Here is a 13,230-nt window from a genome sequence, read left to right as displayed (position 1 = left end):
TTATAATATAAGTCAGACACTGAAGATAGTTTCTTCTGAAGAAGATTCATTCACTTGTTTGCCAAAGAACCACACAGAGACATTTGTTCAGATTTATTTAATGTTCATCATTTTTTTAGTGACTTTTCTTTCTGTTTTAAAGATGTTTTCTTTGGATTGTTTGACTACTCAAAAGAGAATATAGGAAAATATTACTTCATTTGTGTTTCCTGCTAAATTTCACATACAGAAACAAAAATGTACTGCCTCTAAATCTCTATTTTCTTAATTAAAGCTGATCTAGACGAGTATATGGAAACTATCCAAAGCTCTGTTCATCCTAAAGCAGTGAAAACTGCATCTCTATATTCATCCTATGTGTTGTGTACCCTTAAGGTGTAAATGTTTTACTTTTTTATTTTTGTAAACCTGCCAACACATCCCTATGAATAGTAACCATGGTTTTACTACAAAAAAACCTGGTTATTTAATCCATGGTAACCACAATTGTCAATGGTTTTGCTACACTAACCATAGTTTAACCATGGTATCTGTAGTAAAACTGTGGTTATACAAAAAAAAAACTATGGTTACTACACATTTATAATCACGATGGCATCGTCTATTGGCCCAACCCTACTTCGGATGCCTGTGTAATGATGTAGTTTCCTGACATCCATCGACTGAACAGTGTCTTCTCGACATGTTTCCGTGTTGTTGTTGTTGCTCAGCAATGGCATGGACGTGATGTTGTCTGGGGGTGTGGCTAAAGGAGAGTGGGACGGTGGGCGGTGCTCGGGGGGGGTGACTGAAGGCGGAGACTGTGTGATTCTGACGTCACCTTTTTACAGAAGTCACAACAGCTCGTGAAAAGGCACAGCTACTTTATGCAGGCTGTGTGCGTTTGTCTGTGGATTGACTGTTTTGAAACGCATATGGTAGTTACATAGCCGCTAGACCTCAGTTATCATGAAAAAAGCCAGGAAATTTCAGTTTTGACAATATGGGACCTTTAATGGTTTGATGTTTTGGGCTAAAACAAAATTAAAAAAAAGATCCGCTATACACGTTCCGAAGCCCCAAACTGAATCAAATGATTCACGATCCGCACTGAGTCAAAAGATTTGCAATCTGCGCTCCATAGTTCCAATCTAAATCAAATGATTCGTGACATGCACTTTGTCCCACTCTGAATGAAAGGATTCGTGATCCGCACTCCGACGTTCCGATCTAAATATTTTGTGATCCAAAGTTCTGATCTAAATTAAATGATTCGTGAACCATCATTTCAGATTCAGATTCACGGATTGCGAATGTGAAATGATTCACAAAAGATTTGCAATACGCGATCTGATTGGAGCGCTTGGGAACACTGAATCGTTAGGGGGAGTGAATGAACAGTGCTCTCTTCCACCTTTACAGTTTTTTCCAGCTGCTTGCACACATTTTCAAAACTTTGTCTCTTTTTATCAAAACCTTACACACAAATCCAAGAACTGCACACAAAATACAAAATGCCTGACATCTCAAAATGAAGCACTGCATTCAAAATATCACAAACACATCTCAAAAGCAAACATTTGCAAACACCTTTGCCCTAATATTAATTCCTGTTAGATTTGTGTGTGTTGCAAAAAGTGTTTTATGAAATTGGAACTGAGTCAAAGTCTGAGATTAGTGTATGGTTTTGTAGGTTTGGTGTGTGCTTCTGCTGTTTGAGTGTCAGCTTTCAGAAACTGTGTGACGAGTAAAGATTCTGTGTGGAAGCAGCTGAAAAAAACTGTAACAGAGTGTTATATTGACAACATGATCTTGTTTGTGAACATTGACACAAGGACTTTTCCTTCTGATGGCACCGATTTGTTCGTTGACAAATACTTTTGAGAGATGAACTAAAGATTTTGAGTAAGTTACAGGCTTTTGCAGGTAATCCATTGTTTGCTGCTGTTTGTACAAATTGTTTTGAGAAATTCACATACTTTGCCAGTATTACAGTAAGGATGATTCAAGAACTGCAACAAAGCGATGGAGAAAAACTAGGTTTTGAACAATGGATGCAAACAATCCTTTCCTTTCTTTCTTATTGTGTAATACTGTATTCACAAAAACAAATGCTTACAGTAAAAAAAGTTTGTTTTCAATCTTGCGTTCATGTTTATCATGAATATTTCAACATCTCTCTGCCAATTACTTTCAATCTTGTTTCAGAAACTGTGTGACGAGTAAAGATTCTGTGTGGAAGCAGCTGAAAAAAACTGTAACAGAGTGTTATATTGACAACATGATCTTGTTTGTGAACATTGACACAAGGACTTTTCCTTCTGATGGCACCGATTTGTTCGTTGACAAATACTTTTGAGAGATGAACTAAAGATTTTGAGTAAGTTACAGGCTTTTGCAGGTAATCCATTGTTTGCTGCTGTTTGTACAAATTGTTTTGAGAAATTCACATACTTTGCCAGTATTACAGTAAGGATGATTCAAGAACTGCAACAAAGTGATGGAGAAAAACTAGGTTTTGAACAATGGATGCAAACAATCCTTTCCTTTCTTTCTTATTGTGTAATACTGTATTCACAAAAACAAATGCTTACAGTAAAAAAAGTTTGTTTTCAATCTTGCGTTCATGTTTATCATGAATATTTCAACATCTCTCTGCCAATTACTTTCAATCTTGTACAGAAATGTACACAGGAGCTCATGAAAGAAGAGCTTTAGGTTTTGAAATACTGTGTATTTGATATATCCAAAAATATATTATGGCAAAGGTGTTTGCAAATGTTTGCTTTTGAGATGTGATTGTGATATTTTGAATGCAGTGCTTCATTTTACAAGAGATGTGAGGCATTTTGCATTCTGTGTGTGTGATTCTTGCATTTGTGTGTGAAGTTTTGAAAAAAAGGCAAAGTTTTGAAAAGTGTGTAAGCAGTTGAAAAAACTGTAATACTTACAAAAAATATAATATTTTAAAATAAAATATTTTAAATATGATTTACTTTGAATTTAATGTGAATTTAATAAAAACATTGTAAGTTACTAATTATAACACTTTTATTGTACAGAAAAAGAGCAAAGAATATTTACCCTACATAATCAAAGAACATTTTCATCAAGCACTCTCAAAAACTCCCATTAAATTCACTGAAGCTGTTTACACTGTGAAATTAATTTACTTACATCCGGTACATGACACCTCTGCTCACTAAAACACAACTTGCACTGTGAGGAACTTGTGATGCAAAACCCTAATCACAAGAAAGCAAAAGTTAAGCACAACTGCAACACGGCTGTCATCGTTTACACACAATAATTCTAAATTGTTCACACTAAATACATGAATATACAAAATATAAGCCAGTTCAAAGAGCACAGATGGCAGGGGTGCATCCATTAGTCTGAGAGCTAGAGGAAGAGTGCGTTTATGATGAAGAGCAAGACCAAGAATGACAGAGGCAGCACAAAGACTTCAACCTAATCTGAGCAGATTCTCTGTGGCCACCAGGATCAGTTGGAGAGTTCAAAAGAAGAGTGGAAGAGAATCTTGTGTAGAATCGTGTGTGTGTGTGTGTGTGTGTGTGTATGTGTGTGTGTGTATGTTTATGTGTGTGTGTGTGTGTCAGTGTGGTTTGTTTTGTGTGTGCGTGTGTGTGTGTGAGAGAGAGAGAGAGAGAGAGAGAGAGTGTGTGTGCGTGTGTGTGTGTGTGTGTGTGTGTGTATGTGTGTGTGTGTATGTTTATGTGTGTGTGTGTGTGTCAGTGTGGTTTGTTTTGTGTGTGCGTGTGTGTGTGTGAGAGAGAGAGAGAGAGAGAGAGAGAGTGTGTGTGCGTGTGTGTGTGTGTGTGTGTGTGTGTATGTGTGTGTGTGTATGTTTATGTGTGTGTGTGTGTGTCAGTGTGGTTTGTTTTGTGTGTGCGTGTGTGTGTGTGAGAGAGAGAGAGAGAGAGAGAGAGAGTGTGTGTGCGTGTGTGTGTGTGTGTGTGTGTGTGTATGTGTGTGTGTGTATGTTTATGTGTGTGTGTGTGTGTCAGTGTGGTTTGTTTTGTGTGTGCGTGTGTGTGTGTGAGAGAGAGAGAGAGAGAGAGAGAGAGTGTGTGTGTGTGTGTGTGTGTGTGTGTGAGAGAGAGAGAGAGAGTGTGTGAGTGTGACACTAAGTGTCAAAAGTGCGTGGAAGCATGTGTCAAAATGCCCGTCTTTGCAAGTATCCTCGTAAACAGTCATTTGTGTCTTAAATGAACGTTAATGGTTAAAAGATAAAACTTGTGTATAGGCTTAGGCTATATGAGATCCTGGCATTATGATGATTTCTTGAAGGGATAGTTCACCCAAAAATGAAAATACTGTCATCATTTACTCAGCCTCAAGTTGTTCTAAAGCTGTATGAATTTCTTTGTTCTCCTCAACATACAAGAAGATATTTTGAAGAATGTTCATAACCAGAAAGTTTCTGGTCCCCATTGACTCCAATAGTGTATGTTTTTTATTTATTTATTTATTTTCATACTATGCAAGTCATGGAGGCTCAGAAACGGTTTGGTTACCAGTATTGTACCAAATATATTATTTTGCATTCAACAGCAGAAGGAAACTCATGCAGGTTTAGAACAGCAACTGAACAGCTGCTGTTGCCACTTGTGCCAATAATGTAGATCAAACATCAGGGTGACACTTTACAATAAGGTTCATTGGTTAACATTAGTTAAATACTTTAGTTAACATGAACTACGCATGAACAATACTTCTACAGCATTTATTAATCTTAATGTTAATTTCAACATTTACTAATGCATTATTAAAATCGAAAATTGTGCTTGTTAACATTAGTTAATGCACTGTGAATTAACATGAACTAACAATGAACGACTGTATTTTCATTAACTAACATTATCAAAGATTAATAAATACTGTAATAAATGGATTGTTCATTGTTCGTTTATGTAAGTTAATACATTAACCAATGGAACCTTATTGTAAAGTGTTACCAAATTATGTTGTGTGAAGAATCGTGACAGAAATAGTTTCCATAAAACTATTAAGCAGCACAACTGTTTTCAACACCGGTAATAATAATAATAATAGTAAAAGTGCTTCTTAAACACCAAATCATCATATTAGAATTTCTGAAGATTCCTGAAGGATCATGTGACACTGAAGACTGAAGTAATGGCTGCTGAAAATTCAGTTTTGCCTGCATAGGAATAAGTTACATTTTAAAATATATTAAAATACGGAGTATATCAAAATACAGAGTATATTAGAACATTGAGTAATTTTTAAATTGTACTAATTTTTCACAATATTACATTTATAATTCAGTAACTTCATCAAATAAATGCACCATTGGCGAGCATATGAGACTTACTTTACCCTAAACCTCAGAACAGTGTATATATATATATAGGGAATATGACAAGAAAAATGAAAAGGAATAATAAAAAGCATACTTCTTTTCACCCTTGGAAATGTAATTAAGTACAAGTAATTAGTTTTAATATTATTAAAGTGTACGAAGTCCCCAAAATAATACTTAAGTACAGTAATGAAGTACATTTACAGTTCTACTCTGCAAATCTGCTTGCTGGAGAGTTTCTGCGCAACAGGAAGTTGCGGTGTTGGCACCTCTTGCTCCTCTCTGCTCTGTCATGTTCTCATTATCTCCCTCTCAACCACACTTGATTCGTGTCAGCCCTAATTAAAAGTGAGAAGAACAAACTCTTCCGATCACATCCATCTTGTGAACACAGTTTCCATTCAATCACAGCCTGTTTGCCAGTGCCTGCTATTTTCTCGGTCACAAACACATACGCACACATAGATCTGTCAGTGCAGCTTCATCTTGACTTAATAGCTTCTCTTTAATATGAGTGTGTGTGTGTGTGTGTGTGTGTGTGTGTGTGTGTGTGTGTGTGTGAGTGTGGTTTGTTTTGTGTGTGTGTGTGTGTGTGTGAGAGAGAGAGAGAGAGTGTGTGAGTGTGACACTAAGTGTCAAAAGTGCGTGGAAGCATGTGTCAAAATGCCCGTCTTTGCAAGTATCCTCGTAAACAGTCATTTGTGTCTTAAATGAACGTTAATGGTTAAAAGATAAAACTTGTGTATAGGCTTAGGCTATATGAGATCCTGGCATTATGATGATTTCTTGAAGGGATAGTTCACCCAAAAATGAAAATACTGTCATCATTTACTCAGCCTCAAGTTGTTCTAAAGCTGTATGAATTTCTTTGTTCTCCTCAACATACAAGAAGATATTTTGAAGAATGTTCATAACCAGAAAGTTTCTGGTCCCCATTGACTCCAATAGTGTATGTTTTTTATTTATTTATTTATTTTCATACTATGCAAGTCATGGAGGCTCAGAAACGGTTTGGTTACCAGTATTGTACCAAATATATTATTTTGCATTCAACAGCAGAAGGAAACTCATGCAGGTTTAGAACAGCAACTGAACAGCTGCTGTTGCCACTTGTGCCAATAATGTAGATCAAACATCAGGGTGACACTTTACAATAAGGTTCATTGGTTAACATTAGTTAAATACTTTAGTTAACATGAACTACGCATGAACAATACTTCTACAGCATTTATTAATCTTAATGTTAATTTCAACATTTACTAATGCATTATTAAAATCGAAAATTGTGCTTGTTAACATTAGTTAATGCACTGTGAATTAACATGAACTAACAATGAACGACTGTATTTTCATTAACTAACATTATCAAAGATTAATAAATACTGTAATAAATGGATTGTTCATTGTTCGTTTATGTAAGTTAATACATTAACCAATGGAACCTTATTGTAAAGTGTTACCAACATGACATGTCCTTGTCACAGATCGGCCAGGCCCATCCACCACTCAATCACAGTGCACACTGTCACCTGAATATTGCTTGTGCTACCCACTTTCCCTCGTTCCAGCGGCATTGGAACATCGCCGCAGATCCACCGTCTTCACCAAGTTAGACCTCCGCAGTGCGTGCAACCTCATCCGGATACGTGAGGGGGACGAATGGAAGACCTCCTTCGTGACCCCTACTGGCCACTATGAGTATCTCGTCATGCCTATCATCGGCATAACAGTGGAAACTAATCCCGTATTTTCTAATAATATTACCAAGTGGCAACATGTATATTGAAAATAGCAGAGGACCTAGGACAGATCCTTGTGGCACTCCATATTTTACTGGTGATAATTAAGATGCCTCCCCATTTAAATTAACAAAGTGGTAGCGATCGGACAGGTAGGATCTAAACCATCTAAAAGCCTGCCCTTGAATACCGTAGGGCCTGGTAACCGCCCCCTCCGTATTCCAGGATTTCATGCATGAGGTACTCCGGGAGTATCTACATAGGTTCATCCTCGTGTACATTGATGACATCCTCATCTACTTCCGGAGCATGGCCGAACATCGCCACCACGTTGCAGAGGTCCTGAAATGCCTGAGAGAATTCCACCTGTTCCTCAAAGCTGAGAAATGCTCCTTCCATCAGTCCTCAGTGCAGTTCCTTGGTTACATCATCGATAACGGTGGCTTCCAGATGGACAAGGGGAAGGTAGAGGCCATCAGGAATTGGCCAGTTCCAACCACCATCAAGGAATTTCAGTGCTTCCTGGGATTCTCTAACTTTTATAGAAGATTCATCCACAACTACAGCTCCATAACCAGTCCACTCACTAGTCTGTTGAGAAACAAGCCCAAATCTCTGTCCTGGTCACCAGCTGCCACTGAAGCCTTTGAAGCCTGGACGCTGGAGGTGGACGCTTCCACTACCGGGGTAGGAGCGGTGCTGTCTCAGCAACAGAGGTCTCCAGCCAAACTCCATCCATGTGCCTTCTTCTCTCGCAAACTCAGCCCAGCGGAGAGAAACTACGATATCGGCAACAGGGAACTCCTTCCTATTAAGTTAGCCCTGAAGGAATTGATGCATTGGTTGGAGGGTGCACAAAATCCATTCATTGTCCTCACTGACCACAAAAATCTGCAATATCTGCGAGACGCCAAGAGACTTAATCCTCGCCAGGCACAATGGGCGCTCTTTTTCACTCGATTCAATTTTACCATCTCCTATTGTCCAGGTCCCAAAAATGTTAAAGCGGACGCTCTCTCTCGTCTTCATTCTCCTTAAGATGTCAGTGAGGAACCAGAATCCATTATCTTCAAGGAAATCATCGTAAGCCCCATCCAATGGTCCCCCAATCCAGCCACCTCCTCTAATGCTTCCACGGCCACTCCGCCGGGCTGTCCACAAGGATTGCAGTATGTCACCAGAGCACAACGCACTCCCCTGATTCACTCCGCTCACACTTCTCTGGGCACTGGCCACCCAGTGTCACAGAATTAACAAAGAATGCATGATTTGATGCTTAAATGGCTCTGGGATTATTAAATATTGCTGTTTTAATGTTGTAACAGTTTCCCTGTTACTTATGTACCAGAAATCCTCTTAGAGCAACATTGTCACTACTTACCTGAGCCTTAGGGGGCGCTCTGTTAAAGTAATGCATGAATTTACCTATTTAAGGTAGCAAAGAAGGAGTAATGGCAGGAAGTTAATTCTCTATCTTCTTTGGAGAAGCTTGCCTCGTGGTGGTTTGAGAAACTTTATAGTTCTAAGCTTATCCGTAAGTAATTGTTCATGGTATTTTGCTTTATTAACAATAAGTGTTTGTAGCACATGTTTATGGTTTGTTTGTTTAAATGTTTGTCTACAGAGGGTTTATGTTCTTAGCATGTGTAACAGGTATGGAAAGTAATGTTCATTTCATATGTAGAATTACACAAATGTTCACGATGTATACCTGATATGCCTGTCTGTCTGTCTGTGTGTGCACCTTCCCCTTTAAATTTCTGACAGCAGTGTTCGTCTTAATTTGCTGTCTTTGCACCTCCTCTTCCCTTTCTGCTCTGTGAGGTGGGTTTCTAATGAGCTCTGATTAATCTAATTTCATCTTTGCTTTAAAAAGCACTTTTATACTCTGTTTGATTCATATTTGTGACATTATTTTATATGTATATTTGATTATTTCTGTATTTTCACTAAGTTTGATCAGTTTTCTGTCGATCGATGCACTTGAAGCACGTGCTAACTGTGTTGCACTTTACATTCATTTAACCGAAAAGACAAGAAGGCCGAAAACACTGTAAAGACTGTTTTATGTTTTATCAGTAAATGAAGAGTCGAACCATCAGAAAAAACACAACGCAGATTACACCGGTCACACATGTATGGATTATTTGGTGGCTTAAACATCTGAGAAGTCTGGAACTAGAAGAACTGACTTGCATCTACTGCTTAAAAGCAACGCTGGACTTCAAACATCTCTTTTCAGGTTGAACTTTGCTGGAGAATCATCTTGGCATTCAAGTATTTTTTTTTGTTTGTTTCAACAAAGACTGTGCTCTCACTTTATGCTCTCTACAACAAAGACTGAGCAAAGTATATGGGTCTAAGTGATTACAAGCCAAGGACTGTGCTTTGGGATACTGGACTGTTTTTATGCTCTGGTCCTAACTGTTGAACTCTCAATCGTTTGTGTCATATTGAATTTGTATGTGCTTGGTAATTATATTTAATACACCTGACTCATGAGTAAGATTGGTCCGTTTGGTCCCTCATTTCATGTAACACTTGCACAAAAGACAAAGGTGTATATGTGTCTCAGTGGGGACATTTCAGTCCTGTAGGTCCTGAGTGTCTATTTTGTATTTTACCTCAGGTGAAATATATTTATCAAAGGAAATGTAACTGTAAAAATACACATTTTTGGAAAAAATAGCTGTTTGCACTAAATAAAAGAGAAAAATGTCCCTAAAGACGCACAAGAGTAAAACAGAAATAAGCAATATTAATATTAGAAAAAGTTTATTAAAAGACTTGCAGCCCGTAACACTAAACAATCGCTAACAGACACTCCGGATCGGTCCATGATCATGATTACAGTACGGCGATTCTGTCCTACATCTGTGTTATTGCTCGTCCACAAACACAACACGGATTCATGCGCTTACAGAAAGAAGAAAGGCTTTTCTCCCGACACACAATATCTGCTCTGAGAACTGCTGTCAGTCACGAAACACACAAGCAGGTGAAACCGACGAACTCCTCGACGACTGGTCGATTGTGTGTCGCAGAATTTGAATCGCTGGTTTCTACAGCTTCTGATTGATTGATTGATTGATTGTAATCTCGCAGAGATTTTGATTGGCGTCTCACAGTGTCACATCAAAAGAAGACAGAAAATAGAATTGCAATAGAATTTCTCAGAACATGCTAACCGTTCTGTCCAGCAATGCATAAGCTCTTAGTTGTGTGGAAGACTAGCGGAGAACCAGAGTCGTCAGCTGCAGTGCATTCTGGGTAGTGTCTTTGATATGACCTCTCCTGCTGTCTGGTTTAAAGGTGGCAGTGCCAATCAAAGCTTGACCTTTGACCTTGTTACCCTGAGGAGGACTGTAAACTCTGCTGAAGCGACTGCAGACTCTTCATCATCATCATCATCATCAGCGTGCGTCCAGAGGTACGGCTCGTCTCAGATTAGGGGTTTCCCATGAGCCTTTGCGGTGTCAGACAGTTTCTGAGGAAATCTGTACTGTTCTGGGAACTTCCTGTTCTCTCAGCGGTTTGTCACAGTATCGGACGGAGTGTGTGTGTGTGTGTGTGTGTGTCTGTGTTGTGTGTGTGGGGGGGGGGGGGGTTCTCGTTAGCATTCAGTGCAGTTCATTTTCACAGCTGCCCACAGTATCGTTCCTGTGGTGACGTGTTTCCTGTTGAAACAGGAAGTAGGGACAAAAAGCGCTTGTCCTGCTGAAGGTCATGTGACTCTCACATGGACGATCTTGTGTCACGGTTTGACCTTGCTAACAGCTAGCGTGTGTTCATTCACGTGTGCAGAAAAAACGACTTGCACCCCAAAATCAAAAGACAAAAACAAATCAATCAGATTTAGCATGAAGAAAAGCAAGCCAGTTTTCAGATTTTTTGCACATTTAAACATCTACAACTCTAATTAGTCACACTACTGTATAAATACTACAAAAATAAAAATACAAAACGGTATAAAAAAAATACTGCTGTGGCATATCTATCATTGTTTTTGTCACGCTACTCTAATGATGTTTTAGGACCGTAATAATGCCACAATGCGAAACATTTAATAATGTTTTTATGGAAAACATAATGACTGTGTTGCTTGTGATTGCGGGGTGGAATATGAATACAGTAGGTCATAAGTTTACACCCCCTGTACTGAACCAAAGGCATCAGAGAAACGTCATGTTTTATTTAGTGCTGCCCTGAATAATCAGATGCTGACATATAAATGACGGGACAAAATAATAACTGAATTGACAAAAATGACCCTGTTTGCACGTTTATATATGCTTGATTCTTAATACTGTGTCGTTACGCTGATGATCAGTGACTGTACTCATGTTTTGTCACGCGAGTCTCGCGCAGTCACACTACTGTATAAATACTACAAAAATAAAAATACAAAACGGTATAAAAAAAATACTGCTGTGGCATATCTATCATTGTTTTTGTCACGCTACTCTAATGATGTTTTAGGACCGTAATAATGCCACAATGCGAAACATTTAATAATGTTTTTATGGAAAACATAATGACTGTGTTGCTTGTGATTGCGGGGTGGAATATGAATACAGTAGGTCATAAGTTTACACCCCCTGTACTGAACCAAAGGCATCAGAGAAACGTCATGTTTTATTTAGTGCTGCCCTGAATAATCAGATGCTGACATATAAATGACGGGACAAAATAATAACTGAATTGACAAAAATGACCCTGTTTGCACGTTTATATATGCTTGATTCTTAATACTGTGTCGTTACGCTGATGATCAGTGACTGTACTCATGTTTTGTCACGCGAGTCTCGAGCAGTTCAAAAGTTCTTAATGCATTGTGCTTCGTTCTGGAGCGTCAGTGAATGTTTGCAGCTTTATAACAGTTGTGCTTTAGTCCCTCTTTCATTCTCAGAAAGCTGCTGGGAAGAACTCAAACGTGCAGAAGATGCTGGAAAAGCAAAGTGTGTACAGGAACTGATCAGAACAAGAGACTCGGGAGCATCCATCACTGAACACACAGACAGGTAACCAGAGTTAATATTCAAGCCTATGTAAACTTCTGGGTCTTTGGTGTAAATATAGCACCACCTTTTGGCTGATTCGTACTAAATTTAACATACAGCTTAATTGAGACACCTTCCAAGTGTCTGCCATGCTTCCTAACACTCAGCCATTCAGATTTGATGTTATGAGCTGCTGAAGTTTGATTGGCTGCTGGTGGCCGTATTTGTTTGGTTATGAGTAATATTTAAAGAATATGTTACCGTTTGACCCAAAGAAGAGGTATAACTGTTTTCTATATCTCACAGTTCTGAGAAAAGAAGTCAGAATTATGAGGAAAAAAAGTCACCATTACCTTTTTTTACTTTTTTATTCAGTGGTGGAAACTAACTACACTGCAAAAAAGATTTTTTTCCTTAGTATTTTTGTCTTGTTTTCTAGTATAAATATCTAAAGATTCTTGAATCAGGATGAATTTACTTGGAGTAAAATTATTTTTTTTCTGAAAATATTATAAATTTTGTTAGTGCTTAGAACAAGCAAAAACATCTGCCAATGGTGTAAGAAAAATCATCTTAATTCAAAGGCTAAACAAGATTATTTTTCTTACCTCACTGGCAGATATTTTTACTTGTTTTAAGCAAAAACTAACAAAATTTGTCTATTTTTTCAGAAAACAAGACATATCTTTTTTAAATTGACAAGTCATTTTACTTGTCAAGTAAATGCAACACAAAGTCACCTACATCTCGGATGCCCTGGGGGTAAGCAGATAAACATCACATTTTCATTTTTGGGTAAACTATCCCTTTAATTCCAAAATTTTAAGATATTTATACTAGAAAACAAGACAAAATACTAAGGAAGAAAATCATTCTTTGCAGTGTATTCCATCTGGACCCCTAAATACAACATGCCATTTTTAGGAACTCCTCTGGTTTTGCTACAATAATTAATATTTTGCAGATTCAGTAAAGGGGATGTAAACTTATGACAGCAGCTGTACATCACACCGATGTGAGTGTGTGTGTGTGTTATGCGTGCGTGCGTGTGTATGTCTGTGAGTGTCTCTGTGAGTGTGTGTCTCTGTGTGTGTGTGTGTGTGTGTGTGTGTGTGTGTGTGTGTGTGTGTGTGTGTGTGTGTGTGTGTGTGTGTGTGTGTGTGTG

This window comes from Sinocyclocheilus grahami, unplaced genomic scaffold, assembly GCF_001515645.1.
Source record: "Sinocyclocheilus grahami isolate Dianchi unplaced genomic scaffold, SAMN03320097.WGS_v1.1 scaffold1593.1, whole genome shotgun sequence".
In the NCBI taxonomy this organism is placed as follows: domain Eukaryota; kingdom Metazoa; phylum Chordata; class Actinopteri; order Cypriniformes; family Cyprinidae; genus Sinocyclocheilus; species Sinocyclocheilus grahami.
Note: the sequence above shows the minus strand (reverse complement) of the source record.